Source organism: Dama dama, chromosome 33, assembly GCF_033118175.1.
Source record: "Dama dama isolate Ldn47 chromosome 33, ASM3311817v1, whole genome shotgun sequence".
Taxonomy (NCBI): Eukaryota; Metazoa; Chordata; class Mammalia; order Artiodactyla; family Cervidae; genus Dama; species Dama dama.
Window position 1 is genome coordinate 71403370 of NC_083713.1, and position 19235 is coordinate 71422604.

At 45.5% G+C, this 19235-nt stretch overlaps 1 pseudogene; it reads right to left on the reverse strand.

Moving 5' to 3' along the window:
- Positions 1–1552: 1552 nt before the first annotated feature.
- Positions 1553–2467, reverse strand: LOC133051145 (aldo-keto reductase family 1 member B1-like; annotated as a pseudogene).
- Positions 2468–19235: the final 16768 nt, after the last annotated feature.

Consider the following 19235-nt stretch of genomic DNA (forward strand, 5'->3'; position numbering starts at 1 on the left):
GATGCCACCCAACCATCTCATCCTCTGTCGTCTCCTTCTCCTCCTGCCTTCAATCCTTCCCAGCATCAGGGTCTTTTCAAATGAGTCAGCTCTTCACATCAGGTGGCCAGAGACTGAAGTTTCAGCTTCAACATCAACATCAGTCCTTCCAATGAACACTAAGGACTGATCTCCTTTAGGATTGACTGGTTGGATCTCCTTGCAGTCCAAAGGACTCTCAAGAGTCTTTTCCAGCACCACAGTTCAAAAGCATCAATTCTTCGGCGTTCAGCTTTCTTTACAGTCCAACTCTCACATCCATACATGACTACTAGAAAAACCATAGCCTTGACGAGACGGATCTTTGTTGGCAAAGTAATGTCTCTGCTTTTTAATATGCTGTCTAGATTGGTCATAACTTTCCTTCCAAGGAGTACGCGTCTTTTAATTTCATGGCTGCAGTCACCATCTGTAGTGATTTTGGAGCCCAAAAAAATAGGCAGCCACTGTTTTCACCATCTATTTGCCATGAAGTGATGGGACCAGATGCTATGATCTTAGTTTTCTGAATGTTGAGCTTTAAGCCAACTTTTTCACGCTCCTCTTTCACTTTCATCAAGAGGCTTTTTAGTTCTTTTCGCTTTCTGCCATAAGGGTGGTGTCATCTGCATATCTGAGGTTATTGATATTTCACCCGGCAATCTTGATTCCAACTTGTGCTTCATCCAGCCCAGCGTTTCTCATGATGTACTCTGCATATAAGTTAAATAAGCAGGGTGACAATATATAGTCTTGACGTACTCCTTTTCCTATTTGGAACCAGCCTGTTGTTCATGTCCAATTCTAACTGTTGCTTCCTGAACTGCATACAGATTTCTCAAGAGGCAGGTCAGGTGGTCTGGTATTCCCACCTCTTTCAGAATTTTCCACAGTTTATTGTGATCCACACAGTCAAAGGCTTTGGCATAGTCACTAAAGCAGAAATAGATGTTTTTCTGGAACTCTCTTGCTTTTTCGATGATCCAGCAGATGTTGGCAATTTGATCCCTGGTTCCTCTGCCTTTTCTAAAACCAGCTTGAACATCTGGAAGTTCACGGTTCATGAATTGCTGAAGCCTGGCTTGGAGAATTTTGAGAATTACTTTGCTAGCATGTGAGAAGAGTGCAATTATGCGGTAGCTTGAGCATTCTTTGGCATTGCCTTTCTTTGGGATTGGAATGAAAACTGACCTTTTCCAGTCCTGTGGCCACTGCTGAGTTTTCCAAATTTGCAGGCATATTAAGTGCAACACTTTCACAGCACATGCAAATTAGTATTTGGGATGGGCTAGTATTTGGGTTGCGTGTTCCCCAACTGGACAAGAAGGGCAAAGGAAAACTAAAGAGACTCCTAATCTACTGAGTCTGCTCTTTGGACCCAACACCAAGCTGGCTGAGCCCTCGCTGACTCGTCTGGAAGTCACTGACCCACCACTGAGGGACATGGGCCAAATTACGCTACACACAAGAAGAGTGGGATGGGAGACAGCAGGTCACCTGGTCAAGGGCAGGCACCTACAGCTTCAAAACTCCTTCAAAACTCCTCGTGAAAGGGATAATCCCTGTGGGAGGCACAACTCACCAAGGCACAGGCCCTCCAGTCCCTGTTGTAGCTGAGCAAGGTGGTCATATCCTCCTTGTTCAGTTCAAAGTCAAAGATCTGGAAGTTCTCAGCAATGCATTCAAGTGTCACCAATTTGGGGATCACAATCAAGTTCTTCTGCATGGGGAATCAGATCAGCACCTGGGCAGTGGCTTTGATCCTGGGATCCTCCAGTATGGAAGGGTCTTCAGGCCTGGCCCAAGAGCCTGTCAGGAGAGCCGAGGGGACTACAGGCAGTCACCATGATGCTTTTGGAGTTGCAATACTGGATTAACTTCTCCTGAGTGAGGTATGGGTGGCACTTGATCTGGTTAACCACCGACTTGTATTTTAAGCCAGGTTTGTTTAAGATCTTCTCCACTTGGAGATGGTTAAAGTTGGAGGCTCCAATAGCTTTCACCAGCCCTTTGTCCACCAGCTCTTCCATGGCTGTCCAGGTATCCACGAAATCTTTCTCACTGGGAATCACATTGCGGCACTCATCCAATGAGAAGAGTCTTTCCCAGGCTTGAAGCCCGTGGGCCAGTGGATGAGGTAGAGGTCCAGATAGTCCAGCTTCAGCTTCTGACAGGCACCTTTCACCAGGTCCTTGTTGTGAAATATGAACCACAGCTTGCTGACAATGAAAAAGTCCTCCTGCTTCATGACCTTCTCCTCGAGCTTTGCCTGGAGGGCCAACCCCACCTTGTTCTCATTCTGGTACACGTGGGCACCATCAATGTGATGGTACCCAAGGTCAATCGCCACCTTCACAGCCTCCATCACTTTGCCTGGAGGGGACTTCCAGGTGCCCAGCCCCAAGATGGGCATCTTTGTGCCAGTGTAGAGCACGATGTGGTTGGCCATGACTGCTGAGATCCACTGACTTTTGATAGCAGAGACTTCTGACCGGCGTGATGATCAGAGGACCATCGTACATATTTTTTAATAATTTCATTTATTTTGCTGTTGTTGTTTAGGTGCTCAGTCATGTTTGACTCTTTGCGACCCCATGGGCTGCAACACACCAGGCTTCCATGTCCTTCACCATCTCCAGAGCTTGCTCAAACTCATGTCCATTGAATCGGTGATGCCATCCAATCATCCTGTCCTCTGTCATCCCCTTCTCCTCCCGCCTTCAATCTTTCCCAGCATCAGGGTCTTTTCTAATGAGTCAGTTCTTCGATTCAGGTGGCCAAAGTATTGGAGCTTCAGCTTCAAAATCAGTCCTTCCAATGAGTATTCAGGGTTGATTTCCTTTAGGATGGACTGGTTGGATCTGCTTGCTCATTTTGGCTGCTCTGGATCTTGGAAGCTGTGCAGGCTTTTCTCTGGTTGCAGTGAGAGGGGGCTCCTCTCTAGTTGCAATGCACAGGCTTCTCACTGTGCTGGCTTCTCTTGTTGCAGAGCACAGGCTCTAGAACACAGGCCCAATAGCCATTGTGCAGGGGCTTCGTTGCCCTGTAGCACGTGGGATCTTCCTGCTACAGGGATCAAACCCATGTTCCGGCACTGGCAGGTGGGTTCTTTACTAGTGACCCACCAGGGAAGCCCCTTTCTTACGTATTTTTAAAGACTTTATTTTTAGAGCAGTTTTAGGTTCCCAGTAAAACTGAGAGAAAGGTCCAGAGGTTTCTCGTGTGCCCCTGCCCCACATGTACACAGCTTCCCCCATTAGCAACATCCTCCACCAGAATCGTGTGCTTCTTACCGATGATGAACCTACACTGACACATCATTATCATCCAAAGTCCATGGTTTACATGAAGATGCAGTCTTCGTATTGTACATCTTATGAGTTTGGACAAACAGATAAGGCCTGTTATCCACCATCAGAGTAAAGACAGAGTATTTTCACTGCCCTAAAATTTCTCTGTGCTCAGTCTCTGTTTTTCTTATGTTTAAAGATAGAAATAAAACAAGAGCTAGGAAGATCAAGTGACTTGCCTGGGGGTTACACAACTGGAAAGTGACAAATCCTACCTTGAATTCATTTCTTCTGACTCCATATCCAGTTTTGTTTTGTCTTTTTTCATCAAGCCATGTGGATAGGGGAGCCAGAGACAGGGCAGGCAGGAAGAAGAGAGAGGGCTGCTGGGGAGGGGAAAAGGGGAAGAAATTTCCAGAAAAGAGGCAAAGAAAATCAAGAGGGGCTGAGGATGAAGTAATAAGAGGGGACGCAAATAATTATCTTAAAAAATGGTTAAAAATATTTTTAAAGTGACATTTGTTAACGCAGTTCCTTGCAGTCTTTTATATAATTATGAAACTTTGGACCCGTCCTAGTGTGGTCATCCAGGGAGATTTAGTCGATGATTGAAGACCCACTGGAGGGAGATCACAATAGTACAAGATCACAAGATCACAATGGTCATCACAGAAATGACAGAGCAGCCTGGTGAAGGGCTGAGGTGAGGCCTGCTCTGGGTTTCCCAGGTGGCACTAGTGGTAAAGAACCTGCTGGCCAATGCAGGAGAAAATGATAGACACAGATTCAGTCCCAGAGTTGGGAAGACCCCCTGGAGGAGGCCAGAGCAACTCACTCCAGTACTCCTGCCTGGAGAATCCTATGGACAAAGGATCCTGGCGGGCTACAGTCGATGGGGTTACAAAGAGTCAGACACAACTGAAGTGACTTAGCACACACGCACATGGTCAGCTTTGGGGCCAGGGGGTGAACAGAATACAAAATGGTATGTAATGAATTAAAACTCTATTAAAGACGTGCATGTGAACAAGAGCAGATAAGATGGGGGTAATGACAGAAGTTGTTTTTAGAGTGATGATCTTAGATAGGTATGGTCTTTGCTCCACCAGTTTCCTTTCCTGCTATGATAAGGCATCTTTACATACCCTCAGCCCTGTGAGGTCTGGTCCAGGAACTGTAACCACCTCCCCCAGCCCAGGATCATCTCTCTGCAGTGTTTTCAGAGCCCAGACCAAGGATTGGGATGAGGGGCAGGGGAAAACCCTCCCATCTCTGAGGTCATCTTTGTCATGGGGGAAGCAAACATCTGACCTAGCTGGGCTGTCAGAGAACAGATCTGGATAGCGAGGAGATGTCCTCCATGAATGGACCACCTCCCTCCCAACTCCCAGGTGATGACGGCTCCCTTCACTGAGAAAGGAGTAAGAAAATCCAGTGACTGGAAGATAAATCCTGAAATGATGGGGGCAGGCTAACCCCAGGCCAATTGTCCTGGAAAGGAAAGCTGACAGGAGATCACGGCAAGATTCTTCTAGAAGTATCCTGATATTTGTATGTCCTTATAGCACTTGTACTGATGTTCACTTAATGTTTATATCAACTCCCTTTTAAACATGTTTGGTTAACCACAATGAGGTACCATCTCACGCCGGTCAGAATGGCTGCTATCAAAAAGTCTACAAACAATAAATACTGAAGAGGGTGTGGAGGAAAGGGAACCCTCTTACATTGTTGGTGGGAATGCAAACTGGCATAGCCACTATGGAGAACAGTGTGGAGATCCCTTAAAAAACCGGAAATAGAACTGCCATACGACCCAGCAATCCCACTGCTGGGCATACACACTGAGGAAATCAGAACTGAAAGAGACACGTGCACCCCAATGTTCATCGCAGCACTGTTTATAATAGCCAGGACATGAAAGCAACCTAGATGTCCCTGGGCAGACAAATGGATAAGAAAGTTGTGGTACATATACACAATGGAATATTACTCAGCCATTAAAAAGAATGCATTTGAATCAGTTCTAATGAGATGGATGAAACTGGAGCCCATTATACAGAGTGAAGTAAGTCAGAAAGAAAAACACCAGTGCAGTATACTAACGTATATATATGGAATTTAGAAAGATGGTAACAATGACCCAATATGCGAGATAGCAAAAGAGACACAGATGTATAGGACAGTCTTTTGGACTATGTGGGAGAAGGTGAGGGTGGGATGATTTGAAAGAATAGCATTGAAACATGTATATGATCACATGTGAAACAGATCGCCAGTCCAGGTTCGATGCATGAGACAGGGTGCTCAGGGCTGGTGCACTGGGATGACCCAGAGGAATGGGATGGGGAGGGAGGAGGGAGGGGGTTTCAGGATGGGGAACACATGTACACCCATGGCGGATTCATGTCAGTGTATGGCAAAAACAACTACAATATTGTAAAGTGATTATCTTCCAATTCAAATAAATTAATTGATTAAAAAATAAATAAATAAAATTGTTTTGGTTGTACTGGGCATCCATTGCCATGCCCAGGCTTTCTCCAGTTGCGACAAGTGAGGACTCCTCTCTTGATGCAGTGCACAGGCTTCTCATTGCGGTGGCTTCTCTTCTTGCAGAGCACAGGCTCTAGGGCACACGGGCTTTTGTAGTTGTGGCACATGGGGTCTAGAGCATGGGCTCAGTAGTTGAGGCACATAGGCTTACTTGCCCCACAACATGAGAAATCTTCCCAGACCAGGGAGGATTAACCACTGGACAACCAGGGAACTCCTCAACTCCTTTTTAATTAAATACTTTCACCTGTTCAAAAATACCCTAAATGGAAAACCATAAAACTATTACTAATAAATGAAAAAAAAAATTCTCCCATAATCTTCTCACTTACCTCCAGAGGCTTGGGCACCATGCTTTGGGAATGCTCATGAACTGAGAAGTACAGGGGGGCACTTTGGAATTCAGCAGACTGGGGTTCACCATCAAGGAGCAGATGTTGACTTCATCAGCCTCAGTTTCCACACCAGTAACAGAACACCTTCTTCTAAAGAGTCAGTGAAGCCACAAGAAAGTTCATGGCTCCAAATGGTAGCCATACTGGACCTTCTCAGCAAGAAGTCAAAATAAGACAAAGTTCCTTTCCATTCCTGAACCCAGAGCTCTTTGTATACAGAGAAAAGAAGACAAGATGAGTTAGTGGGGGTGGAGGCTCGTGATTCCCAGTCCAGGTCTAATGGGCCATCAGCATTTCTCTTGGACACTGATAAAGGAGGAAGACTCGGCTCAGTACGAGGCATGACATCTCAGCCATTACCACCCCACAGGGAACAAACTTTATGTGCTTCAGCAGCCATCCTCCTGTCTCTTCCCCTCAAGCCTTCTTCAAGCCCACTGGAAGCTTCTTACCTCATGATCTAATCCTCTGGTTATCTCTGCTTTCTCTGATGTAATTTCCAAAACATGCCCAGTTTTTCTGCTGTCTGCTCACTTTCCATCCTGGGCAAGGACCCTTTGGGAGGCTTCTACCTGGCTGTCCTCGGCCACCCCCAGATCAGTCCATATCTACCACCCCCCTCCAGAGTGGTGAAAATTCTGCCTCACTCACCCAGTGCTAGGGAGGGTCTCCTCACCTCCACTCTTGACGCATGGAAATGGGTCCTATTGAGGTCCCAGGACTTGTAAGTAAACCCAACGCACGCATACATGTGGACCCTCAAGTCTCTGGGCAGTGCACCACCTTTCACATCTCAAGGCACACGGAGGTCAAAGGGCAAGCTGTTTTCACCTGGAGGTGACCTGCCCCCTCCTCCAAGGTTAGAGGAAGCCACCATTTCTGCCACCAGAGCCTCCCAGCACCTGGGCCTCAGGTGGGAAGCTCTACTCCGGAGCATCCCAGATGCTCACCTGCAAAGTGCTTCTCTCCCAGAGGGCGGGGCCCTGCACTCCCTACCTTTCTCCAGGAGGCAGAGCCAGGCTTACATGTTTAGGGATAGTCCTTAACATACTACTTACTTTTTTGTATATGGGCTAGAGGATTAATAAATTACAGACATTATAAAGCACATGCAAAAGTTATATGTTAAAGAGGAAGACGTACTCAATCGCGTCCAGCACTTTGCACCCCTGGGAACTGTAACCTAACAGGTTCCTCTGTCCATGGAATTCTCCAGGCAAGAATACTGGAGTGGGTAGCCATTCCCTTCTCCAGGGGATCTTCCTGACCCAGAGATTGAACCTAGGTCTTCCACATTGCAGGCAGATTCTTTACCATCTGATCCACCAGGGAAGCCCTGATAAAGCATAAAAAGGCTTTATTTTCTCCATCCTTGTCTTCAGTCAGATTTTGTCCCTGCAGGACATCTCAAGCAGATGTCCAGTCCTATTAAAAGCTTTAGTCTCATATCCACTTAGTGACTATTTCCACTGCCCTTGGCCAGCCCAGGCTAGGCCTCTGGGTTCTGCAGAAAAATGAGCACAGGGGCTCTGCATTTCACGCCCCTGCCTCTTTCCAGTAAGGCCTTCTCGCCCTCAGAGGCTGGCCTCCAGAGGAGGGTGAAGGAGAGGAGTGACCATCACTTGCTGACCGGGTGCTGTGCTGTCCTCTCCCAGGTCATCTGTGTGACCAGGCACCTACCACATCTCAGGCACTCTGCTCTGTGCTGGGGTCATCACTGGGCAGTAGGAAGAGGAGGTGACCCAGACAGATCGCCGCACATGCTGGCTCGTCACCAGCTCCTGGAACATAGGAATATCTTCAAGCAGGGAGGCTAAGCCATGTTGTAGGGAGGCAGGCATCCACTATCAGGGTCATTTCCTGCAACTCCACACACTGTGCCCACACCCACCCTCTGCCCCATTCTTGGACCATCTGGAGGCTGCAGGCAGCTCTGTGAATACAGACTCATCGCATACTGCCTCCCAAGATTCCTTTTGAGCAAAAACATATCATCACAGGAACCCACACTGCAGGACCAGTGACCCACAACACCACCCATCAAGCCACATATGAAAGATTAGACTAAAAAGCTGAACACTCTCTCCTGGATTAGAAGACTCAATATCATTACAATGCCCATACCAAAAATCCCAGTGACACTTCTAACAGGGAAAAAAATACCCTAAAATTCATATGGAATCTCAGGGGATACCCAAAAGTCAAAACAATCCAGAAAAAAGAACAAAGTTGGAGACCTCACGCTTCCTATACTACAAATCAACAGTAATCAAAATGGTATGGTCCTGTCATAAGGAGAGACATGTAGACCAACGGAACAAAATAAACAGCCCATAGATAAACTCTTGCATATATGGACAAATCATCTTCAACAAGGGTGTCAAAACCACACAATGGGGAAAGGAGAGTCTCTTCAATAAAATGTGTTGAGAAAACCGAATATCCTCATGAAAAAGAATGAAGTTAGACCTTTCAGTTCAGTTCAGTTCAGTCGATCAGTCATGTCTGACTCTTTGTGACCCCATGAATTGCAGCACGCCAGGCCTCCCTGTCCATCACCAACTCCCAGAGCTTACTCAAACTCATGTCCATCGAGTCAGTGATGCCATCCAGCCATCTCATCCTCTGTCGTCCCCTTCTCCTCCTGCCCCCACTCCCTCCCAGCATCAGGGTCTTTTCAAATGAGTCAGCTCTTCACATCAGGTGGCCAAAGTATTGGAGTTTCAGCTTCAGCATCAGTCCTTCCAATGAACACCCAGGACTGATCTTCTTTAGGATGGACTGGTTGGATCTCCTTGCAGTCCAAAGGACTCTCAAGAGTCTTCTCCAAGGCCACAGTTCAAAAGCAACAATTCTTCTGTGCTCAGCTTTCTTTATAGTCCAAATCTCACATCCATACATGACCACTGGAAAAACCATAGCCTTGACTAGACCAACCTTTGTTGGCAATGTAATGTCTCTGCTCTTTAATATGCTATCTAGGTTGGTCATAACTTTCCTTCCAAGGAGTAAGCGTCTTTTAATTTCATGGCTGCAGTCACCATCTGCAGTGATTTTTGGAGCCCAAAAAAATAAAGTCTCTCACTGTTTCCACTGTTTCCCCGTCTATTTGCCATGAAGTGATGGGACCAGATGCCATGATCTTAGTTTTCTGAATGTTGAGCTTTAAGCCAACTTTTTCACTCTCCTCTTTCACTTTCATCAAGTAACTAAAAAGCCTCTTGATGAAAGTTAGACCCTTACCTTGTGCCATATATTGATAGAAAAATTAATTCAAAATGGATTAAACATCTAACTTTAAGACCTAAAACTGCAAAATTCTTAAAAGAAAAACACAGGGGAAATGTCTAGATTCGATTTGGCAGTGATTTCTTGGATTTGGCAACAAAAGCACAGGCAAAAATATATATATATATACACAAGTGAGATCACATCAAAGTTAAAAATTTCTAACAGTAAAGGCAACGGTTGACAAAAAGAAAAAGCAACCAGCTTGGGATAAAATATTTGCAAACCATGTATCTGATAAGGGGCTAATATGAAAATTATATAAAGAACTCATAAAACTTAATAGCAAAAACACCCCAAACAACCTGATTTTAAAATGGGCAGGACTTCCCTGGTGGTATAGGGGACAAGAATCTACCTGTCCATGCAGGGAACACAGGTTTGATCTCTGATCCTGGAAGATTCCACAACTAACTGTGCGCCACAACTACCAACCCTGCCCTCTATTGCCTAAAAGTTACAGTTACTGAAACCCATGGACCGATAGCCCTCACTCCACAGCAAGAGAAACCAGCGCAGTGAAAAGCCCACACCCCACAACAGAGGAGCCCCTACTGGCCACAACTACAGAAACCCCGGGCACAGCAACAAAAACCCACTGGAATACTCATTTTATCGGCGTACGGCTGATGATGTACAGTGCTGTGTTCGTTTCAGGGGCACCCAAAGTGACTCAGTGATACACGTATGTATAATTCATTCATTAAGACTCTTTTCTCATGTAGGTTACCCCAGAATACTGAGGAGAGTTCCTTGGTCCTTGTTGGTTATCTGTCTTTTATATGGTAGTATGCATGTGTGTTCATCCCAAGCTCCTGATTTATCCCTTCCCTCCCACATTTTGTGTGACTTTATTTAAAATGGAAGAGTAGTGGAGGGAGGCAGGAGGCCAAGGAGATCTACAGCGGAGGAAACTGAGGCTCTGAGGGGTGAAGCAGCTCCACACCCAGGGCTCTCCCCATTGCCACCAGCCCCATCCCCACCTCCGCAGACCCTCTGGGTACCTGAGATCAGGGTGGAGGCGAACACAGGAGGGTGCTGGTTCCAGGCTGCTCTGCCCTCCCAGCAACAGCATTGGCAATTTCCCCTCTTCCAAGAAGCTTTATTTTCTTAAAAGATCTGAACTTTCTTTGTTTCCTTTTTTTTTGGCTGGGCAGGCTGTTTGTTCCTATGCACGCTTTTTCGCTAGTTGCGACAAACTGGGCCTGCTCTCTAGTTGCAGTATGTGAGCTTCTCGTTGCGGAGGTGCCTCTCGTTGCAGAGCACAGGCGCTAGGATGTGTGGGCTTCAGTGGAAGTGGTGAATGGGCTCAGTGGTTTTGGCTCCTGGGCTCTGGAGCACTGGCTCAGCAGTTGTGGTACACAGGCTTAGTTGCCCAGCCGCATGTGGGATCTTCCTGAACCAGGGATTGAACCCATGTCTCCTTCAATGGCAGGCAGATTCTTCACCAGGGAAGCCCCTGAACTTTACTTCTATAAAGATCATTACATACTGAAATTTTGAAAGTAAAATGACAGCATAAGAAAATAAAAGTCAAAATGGGTTGAAAAAAATTATTTACAAAGTTTTCCACTTTACTATGCCAAGAAGATGACTTCTCTAATTAGCCTCCAAGTAGGGAAATATCAAAGATAATTGCTGTCCTAATTCTATAATCACATGGCAGGGGAAAAAGGGAAAAAGGAAGAATTTATAACATATGATGATGCATTTGAAAAGGAAGTGGGTGTGTGAGCATATATACTTGTATATGCATAGAATATTTCTAGAAGAATGCACAAGAAACTGGTGACATTCATTGCCTCTGGGAAAGCGGTGAACAGGCTGGTGGAAGGAGCAGGAAGACTGGTTAAAAAAAAAAGGGCTGACTTTTCATTATAAACATTTTGTAGTGTTTGTTTTTTCTGTCATGTGTATTATTACTTTTTTCCTTTGAAGGAGATTTTGGTTTAGTTTGTTCTATTTCAGCTGGGAAGGCAAATATTATCAACAAAAGAAATGGCAATGACACTTAATCACAGTCTCACATCATATCAGCAGGTTTACTGGGAGATTAAATGCAAATGAGGGGTGGCCCTAGACTTGGTTACTTAATGGCACAACTATATGACCAAAGACCAGGTTCTTTCTATCCTACTCCACTCTTTAAGCGTGTAGACTTAGTTCTCAGGCTTCCTGTTCTTAAGAGCCAGGCATATGATAAAAGAAAACAATTCCCTAAAGTAGAAAAGATGCCATCTCTTCCTTTCATTAAAGTCCCTCTGCAGATGTACCCATATATCTCACTGGCCAAATTATGTCACATGTCCACACCCAAACTAGCCACTAGTTTGGCTTGGTTTTTGATATACTGAATACCTTTTGTATATAGGTGATACAAATTCTTCATGTGAAACTATCTAAGCTCCTTCACCCAGAGTCCTAGTGGTCATACAAAATTCAGAGCATTCAAGGGTTTGAGGGCTCTACAATAGGAAATCACTTTAATCAAAGGATATTCATAAGATGTCTCATTTCATCAAATGTACTGCTGACCAGCTTGTTAGTGTCCCCCATCAACTTCTTTACATGTGAATTCTTCATCAACTCCTCTCCACTCTTTGATTGAAGGCCTTTCCTTCAACTTGTATAGCTTTTGGCCAACGCACTGGGGGCCCCCATTAACAAAGTGTTCCACGTCACTAGTAAGGAAAAGGGGCCACCTCAGACATCTTAGACTTGTGCTTCCCTCGTGCCTCAGTGGAAAAGAATCTGCCGGCCAATGCCGGAGACACAGGCTCAATCCCTGGTCTGGGAAGATCCCACATGCCTCGGAAGAACTAAGCTCATGTGCCACAACGGCTAAGCCTGTGTTCCAGAGGCCAGGAGCTGAGGCTACTGATCCCACATGCCACAGCTGCTGACGCCTGTGCACCCTAGGGCCCGTGCTCTGCAACCAGAGAAGCCACGGCAACGGGAAGCCTGCCCGCTGCAACTAGAGAGTAGCCCCGCTCTCTGCAACGCAAGTCCAAGCAGCGGTGAGGACCCAGCACAGCCAAAAACAAATACGTAAAACATCTTAGACTCAGCTAGCCCTTGTGAAAACAATCATTCTTATAACAAATGTTCTTCAGCCCAGAAACAAAAGTCATAGATAACCATTTTTATATGTACATATATGTATCTATTATATATATAATATATAGATATATCTTTCTGCACTACCATACTTGTAGGATCTCAACTCCCCCCAATCAAGGACTGAAGCCAGGACATCAGTGAAAGCCCAGAAACCTAACCACTAGGCCACCAGGGAACTCCCCCTAAATATGTATTTTTAAAAGGATTCAAAATGTTACTTGTAAAGAAGACATTAATAATTTATAACAAATTAGTATGTCTTTTAATAAGCAAAGACACAGGCAGCAGTTTTATCAAGCAGGTTGTGATAAATCAGTGAGATGCTGGCAGCTACACATGGAAATGCCAAGGCTGCAGATGATAGATGCAGGAGATGACTCAACTAGCACAAGGCCACTGCCATTGACAGCATGATTTTCTAACATGGTGAGCAACTCTTGGTAACCTTTCAACAAAACACAATACAGTCATTCCCTGATTTATACCATAGTTACATTCCTAGGAAAGTCAGGTTGTGTTAAAAACATGCCCAAACCAGGGAGGGGGGATGAAATGGGAGCTCGGGATTGACATCTATCCACCACTGTGTATAAACAGATAACTAATGAGAACCTACCTGCAGCACAGGGAATTCTGCTCAGTGCTCTGTGGCGACCTAAACGGGGAGGAAATCCCAAAAGAGGGGGCTACGTGCATATGGACCACTGATTCACTTTGGTGTACAGCAGAAACCACAGAACATCGTAAAGTAACTATACCCCAACAAAAATTAATTTAAAAAACACATGGAGAGATATCTAGAGTATATATATGTCAAATGGATGAAGTTCCAGTCTTAGAAATGTGTTTTTCACCTGCATCAATGTCTCATAGGATATCAAAACATCTCATGGAATACAGGGCCCTTTTCTCAAGGACTGTCCCATACATTGTAAGACATCTGGCATTCCTAGACTCTTCTCATTCAGTACCTACTGCAGGGCCCTCCTCCCCAACATAAAAGTCCCCACGAATTTCAAGAACATACTTCAGTTCAGTCGCTCAGTCGTGTCCAACTGTGACCCCATGAATCGCAGCACACCAGGCCTCCCTGTCCATCACCAACTTCCAGAGTCTACTCAAACTCATGTCCATCGAGTCGGTGATGCCATCCAGCCATCTCATCCTCTGTCGTCCCCTTCTCCTCCTAGGGCCCCCAATCCCTCCCAGCATCGGGGTCTTTGCCAATGAGTCAACTCTTCGCATGAGGTGGCCAAAGTACTGGAGTTTCAGCTTCAGCATACTTAGGGAATGGTATTGCCTCCTTGGCTTAGACCAACCAGCTCTCCCGGTCCATGTGACTTCAGAGGTAGATGATACAAGAGCAAAATTAGGGTTCTGTAAGAAACACAAACACCAGAGCGTCCCTGGTGTCTCAGTGGTAAAGAATCTGCCTGGCAATGCAGGAGATGCAGGTTCAATCCCTGGGTCCGGAAGACTCCCTGGAGAAGGAATGGTAACCCACTCCAGTATTCTTGCCTCAGAAATCCTATGGACAGAGGAGCCTGGCAGACTACAGTCCATGGGGTTGCAAAAGAGTGGGACACAACTTAGCGACTAAACAACAGAAAACACAGAGGTTGAACAGGTAACGTGCAGTTTGCTAATCACAGGTAACATTTGGACATAGTTACTTCAGCATTGAACATATATATGTACTTTTTTTAGTGCAAATAAGAATATCTGATTTACTGAATGGGCAGAACTCAGTGGGCACAGAGAAAAACAGCTCTATTTTTTCTCCCACTGCTATATTTTCAGCTCTGCTCTGCCGGCGCACTTTTCCTAGTCCCACAGCCTTTCCGTCATATTGAGCTTTCAGAAGTGCAGTAGTATTTTTAAGAATGAAAGTGCAGCCTTGTCTGCATCAGAACTCAGTCTGGTGTCAGCTTCTTCCCTCCCCCAGGTCAAACCACCCCTGTGGTGCAGAAGCAGGGATAGGCCTGCTCTCTCACATCGTCTCTACCTCCCTCCCTTCCCGAGCCTGACTCTTCCAGGTTCAAGGCCAGGAAGAAGGAGGTGAGGGAGAGGGGCCAGGCTTAGAGGAGTGGTGGTGGGTGATTTGTCCCCCAAATCAACTGGGCTTCCCCGGTGGCTCAGATGCTAAGGAATCTGCCTGCAATGCAGGAGACCCAGGTTCGATCCCTGGGTCAGAAACATCCCTTGGAGAAGGAAAAGGCTACCCACTCTGGTATTCTTGCCTGGAGAATTCCATGGACAAAGGAGCCTGGTGCTACAGTCCATGGGGGTCACAAAGAGTCAGACATGATGGCGTGACTAACACTGTCACTTTCCAAGTGGGTTTGGAGGAATCGCCTCCCCAAAACACCCAGGGGATGTCTGTCCTCCAGAAGAAGTTCATCAACGAGAATGATGTGCTTGCTGGCTGATCTTTGGTTCACCCTCACAGTCTTTTCCTGGGGAACCATACTCACAAGTGGGCTTTTTTGAGGGCAGCTTAGCCCAGCTTCTGGGAGCTCCATTTAGCTCCTGGGAAACAGCAAATCTTTGCCTTGCCCAAGAGTGGAAGTGTAGCTTCCCAGCACTGGCCCTCCCTGCTCACCATCACAGCTGCTCCAAGGCAGATCTCCATCTTATGTAAATTATCATATGTGAAAGGAATCGCCAGTCCAGGTTCGATGCATGAGACAGGGTGCTCGGGGCTGGTGCACTGGGGTGAGCCGGTGGGATGGGTGGGGAGGGCGGTGGGAGGGGGTTCAGGATGGGGAAGACATGTGCACGCATGGCAGATTCATGTCAATGCATGGCAAAACCAATACAATATTGTAAAGTAAAAATAAACCAGTGAATAAAACTGATACTAAAAAAAAAACTCACTTAATGCCCTAAATTAAAAAAAAAAAAAAATAGAATTCTCCACAGTGGAAGCAAGAGTCTACTCAGGTTTCATCCCAAATTCTCAGGCACACTTGCCAGGCCTTCCCTCAAATTTCTCATGGGTCAGTCACTCTTGTTCTCTGTGGGGATGGTCATTCAGCTAAAAGAGACACATGCCATCCTCCCCTCATACACAGCCCAGACCCCACGAGCTATTCTCTCAGGGTCCCTTGGCTTGGCTTGCTCCCTTTGCTTCCTTGTCCCACAGGAAGAGAGGGGGCAAACAAACAAGTTCTGTCCATTAACTTCAGCAAATTTCTATGTAATCCTCTGTTTTTAAAGCTTGGAGGATAAAGACAGGTTAGAAAATTACAGGAAAAAACTCCGAGACAACCCCATCTCCAATCTAGATCTCTTTCCTCTGAAGTAGGTATATAAAAATCCAATACTTTTTTAGTAGTAATCTTGTATGTATGCACATGACACATGCTTATATACATATGCACATACACACATATTTGTGTAAATCCATTTAAAAGAATTTATTTTATGCCCAGAAAATATTTACTATTGTTTTGGTAGTTTTGTTATTTCCATAAATGGTATCTTGCTGTATGTATTATTCTGCAACCTGGTTTTCCCAAACAATGTGTTGAATGTTTTTGAGTTTCTGAGGCCTCATCTCACATTGTCCTGGCCAGCCTTCTGCATAACAGTTGCATGGCAACCAGGGGCTCCCAGGTACAGCCTGACAACTTTGCCTCAGCTGCACCTCACATGGCCTCCTTTCCGCCCCAGGTGTTTTGGTGCACTGGTTAACCCTCCCTTAGGCAATCCTTGACCAATGGGAGATGGGTCAAGTATGGATCAATAATCCATACTTCCAGATCTCCGACACATGATGATTTTATAGTATATCCTACTTGGCTTCTCAGGGGATCCCCAATTAACCTGAGCCTCAGCTGCCCACAAGTCATCAACTTAATAACACACCCCTGTGTTGGCTTTCCTGCTTCCCCATTTCATTCTTCTCAGTCCCTCAACTCCTAATCCCAGAAATCACTTCCCAAAGTAAAATACCTAAATGTAATCATTTGCTTCAGCTGTTTGGTGGAAACCAAGCTAAAACACTAAATTAAAAATACTGTTAAAAATAAGTCTATATTGATCTACTTGACTGTTCTCAAAATGTGGTCTGGGGACAAAGTTCCTGAGACCATTTCTGGAGGTCCCTAAGATCAAACACTTTCATAATCACACTAAGAATTTATACGCCTTTTTCCACTCTTACTTTCTCACAAGTCTATAGTGGAGTTTTCAAGAAACCATATTATATATGAAAGTGCAACAGTCTGAATGCAGAAGTAGGTATAAGAATTCAGCTGTCTGCCATATGACCCAGCAATCCCACTGCTGGGCATACACACTGAGGAAACCAGATCTGAAAGAGACACATGCACCCCAATGTTCATCGCAGCACTGTTTATAATAGCCAAGACATGGAAGCAACCTAGATGCCCATCAGCAGATGAATGGATAAGGAAGCTGTGGTACATATACACCATGGAATATTACTCAGCTGTAAAAAAGAATTCATTTGAATCAGTTCTAATGAGATGGATGAAACTGGAGCCCATTATACAGAGTGAAGTAAGCCAGAAAGATAAAGAACATTACAGCATACTAACACATATATATGGAATTTAGAAAGATGGTAACAATAACCCTATATGCAAAACAGAAAAAGAGACACAGAAGTACAGAACAGACTTTTGTACTTGTGGGAGAAGGTGAGGGTGGGATGTTTCGAAAGAACAGCATGTATACTATCTATGGTGAAACAGATCACCAGCCCAGGTGGGATGCATGAGACAAGTGCTCCAGCCTGGTGCACTGGGAAGACCCAGAGGAATCGGGTGGAGAGGGAGGTAGGAGAGGGGATCGGGATGGGGAATACGTGTAACTCTATGGCTGATTCATATCAATGTATGACAAAACCCACTGAAATGTTGTGAAGTAATTAGCCTCCAACTAATAAAAAAAAAAGAATTCAGCTGTCTTCTAGTAAGCCAGAAGTTGAAGAGATTTGGGGGAAAAAAATTGTAATATAAAGCAATATCACTCTTCTCACTACATTTTTTCTGCTTTGGAAAATATATCTATTTTTCATTTAAATGTTGCTTATATTATTATAAATACTATGTTAACATTAAATGGGCTTATTTTTAATGAATTGATAAGTATTTTAAAACTTTCTCAGCCTTATCATTTCCAATGCTGTAAATATTAGTAGATATAACCTATATAAGAGCTTCCCAGGGGGCATTACTGCTGCTGCTGCTGCTGCTAAGTCGCTTCAGTTGTGTCCAACTCTATGCGACCCTATGGATAGCAGCCCACCAGGCTCGTCTTCCACAGGATTCTATAGGCAAGAATACTGGAGTGGGTTGCCATTTCCTTTTCCCCAGGGGGCACTAGTGGTAAAAAATTGCCTGCCAAAGCAAGAGACAAAAGAGATGCAAGTTCAGTCCCTGCGACAGGAAGATCTCCTGGAGGAGGGCATGGCCACCCACTCCAGTGTTCTTGCCTGGAGAACCCCATGGACAGAGGAGCCTGGAGGGCTACAGTCCACAGGGTCGCAAAGAGTCAGACACGACTGAACTGACTCAGCACAACACAGCACACGTAACCCACATAAAAGCTTTTTGCTGCTGCTGCTGAGACACTGCAGTCGTGTCCGACTCTGTGCGACCCCATAGACGGCAGCCCACCAGGCTCCTCCGTCCCTGGGATTCTCCAGGCAAGAACACTGGAGTGGGCTGCCATTTCCTTCTCCAATGCATGAAAGTGAAAAGTGAAAGTGAAGTCGCTCAGTCGTGTCCGACTCCTAGCGACCCCATGGACTGCAGCCTACCAGGCTCCTCCGTCCATGGGATTTTCCAGGCACGAGTACTGCAGTGGGTTGCCATTGCCTTCTCCGAAAAGCTTTTTGAGGTTCTCAGTAATTTTTAAAATGGCAAAGGGGTCTAGAGCCCAAAAGTTTAAGAGCCACTGATCTAGTTCACTGCTTTTAAGTCCAGTGAATGCATTCTACTAGCGTATGTGCCCTATTGACTTTATCCATTCACTTCCTGATGAACAGTTAGGTTACTTCAGTTTTCTTCTGTCACCAAATGAAGTGAAAGTCACACAGTCATGTCCGACTCTTTGCAATCCCATGGACTATACAGTCAATGGAATTCTCCAGGTCAGAATACTGGAGTGGCTAGCCTTTCCCTTCTCCAGGGGATCTTCCCAACCCAGGGCTTGAACCAAGGTCCCCCACATTGCAGGCAGGTTCTTTGTCAGCTGAGCTACAAGGGAAACCCAAGAATAGTGGAATGGGCAGCCAATCCCGGCTCCAGCAGATCTTCCTGACCCAGGAATCGAACTGGGGTCTCCTATCACCAAGGATGCTGTATAAACATCTCTGGAGTTTCTCATGTGTGTGTACACCTTGTGCATCTGCCTCTATGTTACAGTCTTAGAAATGGAATGCAGAGTCACAGGTATGAGCATTTCTAGTTATTAAAGTGAAATTGTCTTCTATGTTTGTACAATTTATGTTTACTGTATGTTTAGTCGCTCAGTCATGTCTGACTCTTTGCAACCCCATGGACTGTAGCCTGCCAGGCTCCTCTGTCCATGGGGA